We start from the raw sequence: 6,396 nt of genomic DNA on the forward strand, positions 1-6,396 counted from the left end.
ACACTGAGAGTGATTTTACAGGTCACAAAGCCATTGACTTTCCACTCAGTCTGAAGGAAGCCAGTAATAAGATATTCCATGTAAATTAAATCATAAGGGACTTCTGAAAACATACCCAAACCCAAGAATCTTGTAAGACTATAGGGTAATTCAGGTCTGAAGGAACTGCAGTAGGCCATCTACTCCACTATTCTGCTCAAAGCTGGATGAACAGTCCTTGTCTAGTAGTAAGTAAAGACTATCTGAAATTCAATTTTCCTTCCTTGCAGTTTTGGGGTTTTTTGGGGGGTTTTGGTTGTTTGGGGTTTTTTTTATTATGATTATTTTGAACTTGCAGCCCAATATATTTAAATTATATTTGGAGCTAGGGATCTGTTTACAAGTCGTAACAAAGGATGATTAGAAAAACAAAATTAGTCGAAATAGTTTGGAGACTTTCTTAAGAAAGTGCAAAACCAGACACCTCTGTGAAAATACACTATGTTATCACAATAAACAATAAAGATCAGATCCCAGCCCCTATATGATACCTTTTTTTCATAGTGAGTTCATCAGGTAAACCTCCAAAACACAGCAGAACGCATATGAACTTGAGAATGCATATGTAATTACTAACGTATGTGTGGCTGTTTGAGGTATGAAAGTCCAAAATGCATCTTCTTCCAGGAGTATGTTTGAGTGTGTTTTTTTAGTGTGCTTTTTATGTGTGTATGCTTGATGTTATTTATCAAAGCAGACTGTTAAAATATTTCTCTGAATTGTCTCTGAAACAGAGTGCCTGAAATAGCTTCCCCTTTTCACCCTGTGAATAATTCTGCATGTTTCCCCTACTTCTCCACATTTTCTGCATAGTGTAGCCCATTCTTTCCTTGAATCCCCTTCAATAATTTCATACTCTGCCTGCATACGTTTGCTAATGTTAAACTATGTCACTTAGAGCAGCCAACATTGCCTAAGCGTGTACGAGGATGGAGTTTTACAAAAAGTTAGAGTATGCAGGAAGTATAACATATTTAGAATCAGGTTCGCTACCATCATTGCTATTGTAATCTGAGGGAGTGCCTTGTCCCCTTGAACTTTTGTGCCTATATGTGCTTGTGATATAAGCCGTGTGTACCTGTAGATTTCTTTGCGGAAATATATATGTGTGTGTGTGTAATATATATGTATATATTCCACATATATATATATGTGGAAATCTATATAGGTATTTCTATAAAGGGGGTGGCCTCCAGGTAATGATCACTTCCTCCTGGAAGGGATTACTTCAACAAGATCCTTTTCCAATGTACCTCTTTAAATATTTCACGTGAGATTTGCTCAATGTGAGAAGATGAAAAAGATTCATTTCCTGTGTTCTGTAAGGTAGACATATTTTACTGCAAACGCATATGGACAGTAACTTCTGTTGTCAAGGAATGTGTGTTGCCAGCATAAATTATTCATGATCACTTCCTTAAATTGTTGGAATAAGGAGTGGGAAAAATATTTCACTTGATTGATAGGATTAGGAATAAAAAATCAAGAACCATATTTTCTGGAAAAATGGATCTGCAGATTTAAAAAAGAAAAAGAAAGGATGCTTCCCGTACCTACTAGTGGAGATTTAACTTTGTATCTGGGCATTTGTTGGCCTGTACCACGATGAAGATGGAGCTGCTAACAAGGTGCAAAAGACTGAAATGCAGTTCAGCATTTCAGAAGCAGCAGCTAAAGATTTGGAATCAGTTACCAACTTAGCTGTTAAACTATAATGAGTTTCAGAAAGTGGCGGCTGATTAGCACACGCCGCTCTCTCTGTTACCCGAGAAAATACCCATTAGGCTGGTTTCTGTTGGAAGCGTACCCCAACACGGCTTTGCAGAAATAGCTGGGATGTTTGGGTAGTCAGCATGGACTCTGTAAAGCAAACACAAACTCCACAACTCTTCCTGGGGTTTCACCTGCAGCTCGTTAAGGTCCTGTGCATTGCCCCAACAGCAATGATGAGGCTTGGTTTAAACTACGGGTATGCAATTAGGTACACGTGACTTATAGGATAGATCTTACTAACTCATAGGTTCAAGATATATTTGATATCTATCAAGCTTTTTTTAAAATTACGTGGCTCACAAAGCACTTACATAGATGAACAAATAGCTCTAATGAATCTATTTTACCGAGTTTAAATTGTAGCCACAAAAATATTTCTATTTTGGAACATGCTATACTACTAAACAGAATCTTTTCTCCCACCACCTTAAGAACTACTAATCTGCTTTGTGCTAACATTAGTCTATCTCAAAAGTTCTTTTTACATTTATCAATTTCCCTTTTTCTCATTGCTCTTTGATGCTTTATTGTGTCTCTACCTCTGATATTTGTAGCATATTCTGATTTCATATACACTTTTGTAACATCTTCGTAGTATTTACAGTGGTATTACTCTTGAATGACACAGAAGTAACAGATCAAAGCTTCTTTTCTTTTTAATCATCTGCCCCCTATGGCATAGACTGTGTTTTCATCATTCTTTGCAAAGCACTGTGTCAAGTAGCAAGAATGTTTGGAAGAGATACTGAACCAATTTCCTTTCTGGAAAATCTGAAATTGCAAGCAGACCAAAAAAAAAAAAAAAAAAAAAAAAATCAGACATATAAGATAACTCATCTGTGATGACGCTCTGCACCACTGTGCCAATTTTTCACCCACAGATCTAAAAATATCTTAACACAATCTCCAAACGTTAGGGAGTTGGAAGTGACGAAAGTTTTGTTTTGTTTGGATTGGAGGTTTTGGGTTGGTTTGTTTGAAGATTCCTGCACAAAGTCTGTTTGAATGTAGCGGTCCTGAGGAATTGAGAGGATTGCTGAACACAACTTGATGATCGATGCAGATCAACATTTACCATGCTAAGCAAAGAGCAAGCTTAATCTGACTGAACCAACATCAACTTGACTCTTGCTCTCATTAGTACTGCCTATTGATCTGTGGCCTGATGGCCAACTCTTGTTCACAATCATGTTCAAGTGCCAAAAATCTGTAACATCAGCAAGGCTTTGGGAACACAGAAAAAAACAAAGGATGAGTGGTAACTAAAAGTCTGCCAAATTAGGTCCCTCCTCTGGTAAATTTAAGGTTTTATCTGGAGAAATTCGTCCTGACATCGACTTAGCTCATTATTGAAGTGGAACAATTGAATATGCAGCATCCCAACACCAATGTCTGCTGTTCTTTGGACTCACATGCAAATTTTGTATTGTACAGTAACACCTGGACAAAGACAGCTAAAGCAGTTACTCATTATGTCAAATCACTTGGCATCCTCTGTGGTCTGACTGTTAGTGTTTTGTATTATATACGGGTTCCAGTGAGCACAAGAAAAATAATAAGCATTTCCAGTGTTTATAGTATTACTATTGTCAAGATTCATTTTTATTCAAAGTAGTGCAACTATATGAACTAATGCTTAGAGAAAGAGAAAAGAGTTTGATTGTTTTTTGAATGTGATGCTAACTTTAGTAATCCTTTTATTATATGCCTTTTCATCAGGCCTTCACTGTATATCTATATTTTAAGAGAAAACATAAAAAAAAATCCTGTCAATTCAGTCTATTAAAGGATTTTTTCTCTCCCGAACTTTGTAATCCTTGCTTGGAGTTCTGACGGAGGAATGGTAATAGGAGAGCTCCGCTTTGTCAAGGACTGAAAAACAGCAATGCTTGCTTGCTGACAAAATCTTGAATAAATAAGCTGAGCACAATCAAAACAAATTTTAAAATAATTTCTCTCCTACTGCAGGATATTATTTGAGATTTCTCTCAAATTCTCTCAGATTAATTGCAGTGCAACACTGTTGGCAGTAGCATGGAACTTACTGAAGTCCTATCTCCTGTATTAAGAGAAATGTTGATACCGTGAAAACTTACTGTGTGACACCCTTGCCCTCATGAAAGAGGAGGCAGAGACTCGCCGGGCCGACCCTGTCTGTGATGCGGTGGATGTCTCTGTCCTGCAGGGCAGTGGGTGGGAGTGAGCCATCACCCCCCATCCCCCCGGGCAGCAGGCAGGGAGCAGCAGGAGCAAAGGCATCTGGAGGGGCAGGAGAGGAGCAGCAGCGAACTGCTCTCCCTGCCTGAAATCCTGAGGCTGCAGAGCAGGCAGAGAGGCTCTGCAGGAGAGTTTTACTGCAGGTCGATGTTTGAGCGCATTCAGGTGAGAGAGTGGCTGGGGAAATGGTAGGTGAAGAACTAATTGCTTAGTGAAAAGGCTGCTTATTCCGTCTGACGTGCGGAATTAAACTGCGTAACTCGGGGTAAGTTATAAAGCGGGGTGTTTATTGCGGTGCCGGGTGCAAGGGGGGTCGCTCCTCCTGACTTGCACACGTAGTTTTACTCACAATACATGTTTACACAGTGAAGTTGGTTAGTTCTGCCCAAAGCCTACACCTACGAGCTAATTATTGGTTAGTTGCCTTCTCGCTGCAGTTTAAAGGTAGAGTTCATTTTAAATTTACTCCCCGTGCTCCCCGGGCGGGGGGATTCGCTCTCTTCGGGGGGCCATTTGAGCAGGAGGTCGGGATCTCCCCCACCACAGTGATTGTACCCCGGTGTCCTTGAGCCTTACCCCTTCAGCAGCCCGTTTCTTCCAGCGGCTCGCAGGCCCCTGCAGCAGGCTCCGTATTCCCACGCCGGTGGGCTCAGCTCCCCCTGCCCTGGCTGCCCCCCGAGGCGCTGAGCGGGCCGAGCCCCAGCCCTTCTCTGCAGGCAGGGAGGCTCCTGCCCGCCTGCCGACGGCTGCTGGCCCCGGGGCGGCTCCTGCCTGCAGCCCGGCTTTCGGGGGGCACCGCGCAGTCTGGGGTCGGGGGGGCACAGCCCTGAGCGCGACAGCTTGCCTGCCGGAAGGCAGAGCCGCTCGGCGTTAAGGTCAGCGTCGGTTTTGCGTGTGTTTGGTCGCGATTTGGCTTCAGGAAAATGATGCTTTTGAGGTGTGATGGCATGAAATCATGACTGAAACAGAGTAGGCGTTTGCAGGAGAAATACCAGCTTGGGTGTAAGTCGGTGAGCTGTTTTGCCTCTCCCCAGCATTACCTTTAATGTTCGTTGTTGGAGGGAAATCGGTCGTGCCAGAGGTATTGTTAGAGTTTACCTGTCCAATGAAATGACAGAGACTGGCCAATTAGAAAATGTGATTTATTAAAGCAAGCGACAAGTAAGCAAAACAGCGCTGGGCGGCCGGGGAGTCTCCTGCTCCACCAGCGGCGCGCAAACTCAAGCAAGCTGAGCAGCTCTTTTTCTCTTCCCCGAGGTCGCTTCTGACACCTTCAGTAGCCCCTCTGCTGCTTCTGTTATCCTGGTTTCTCGTCAGACAGGACGTTCCCATGTTTGGTGCAGCAAGATAACAGTGTGGAAACGTCTCTTCTTGTTAAACAGGAAGTTCTTAAGGCCACCACGATGGGTTCCTTCCTCTTGCTTACCTTGGTCGATCAGCAAATTCCCTTTAGTTACTTATTACAGCACCAGCCCAGGAGAGAGGGGAGGCTGCTGCAGCCCCCCCCGGCTCCGGCCAAGGAAGTGTGTTCCAGTGGGCACACGCGTGCCGAGCGGGCATGCCCGCCACACACACGTGTGCATGCAGGTAGGGTCAGCGCTGGGTTATGCGGTGTACACACCCGCACAGGCAGGCAGAGGCAGCCCCCAGCCCCTGGTGCCTGTAAGCCCGCCGCAGGGGGCTGCGCTTTTCCAGCGCCGGGTGGGCACCGGGGCCCGGGGGGCAGCGATCTCGCTCGGGCTCTCGGCAGCGGAGCTCGGCAGCAGCCCGGGCTGCGAGAGGGGGGCGGCTCGGGGGGCGCGGGGCCACCCGGCGCGGGGGGACACCCCTCCCGGCCGGCGGGCGGTCCGGCACCGGTGCCGCGGGCTGGAGCGACCCCGCCCGCCCCTCCGTCGGGGCCAGCCGGCGGCTGGAAGCCGGTGGCCGCCCCCCGCCCCCCCGCGCCGCGGTGCGCTCGCTGCGGGGTGCGCCGGCGGGGCCGCTGTGCCCGGGCCGCAGAGCCCGCACGGCAGCCGGGGAGGGCTCCGCCGTCCCCCCCCGCCCTGCCCGGGGGCGGCTGCGGGAGCGGCGCGGGCGAGCCGGGGGAGCTGCGGGTGACGGGCGCCCCCCGAGCGGCTGCGGAGGACGGGCACGACCGCGGCAGAGGCCGCGAGTGCGGCGTGAAGGTGCCGGTCAGCCGGAGCCGCCTCCCGCGGGGGGCCCGGGCTCGCTGCCGGGTCTCCGCGCGGTCGGGGCTGTCGCTGCCGAGGTTCGAGACGTTTCGCCGCCGCCCCTCGGCCCGACACGCTCCTGCGACGGCGGCGCTGGCCGTGCCCGGCTCGGGGCAGGCGTTGGCCAGCCGGAGAGCGGACCCCTTCTCCGGGAGAG

The sequence above is a fragment of the Falco cherrug genome, chromosome W (assembly GCF_023634085.1).
Source record: "Falco cherrug isolate bFalChe1 chromosome W, bFalChe1.pri, whole genome shotgun sequence".
Taxonomy (NCBI): domain Eukaryota; kingdom Metazoa; phylum Chordata; class Aves; order Falconiformes; family Falconidae; genus Falco; species Falco cherrug.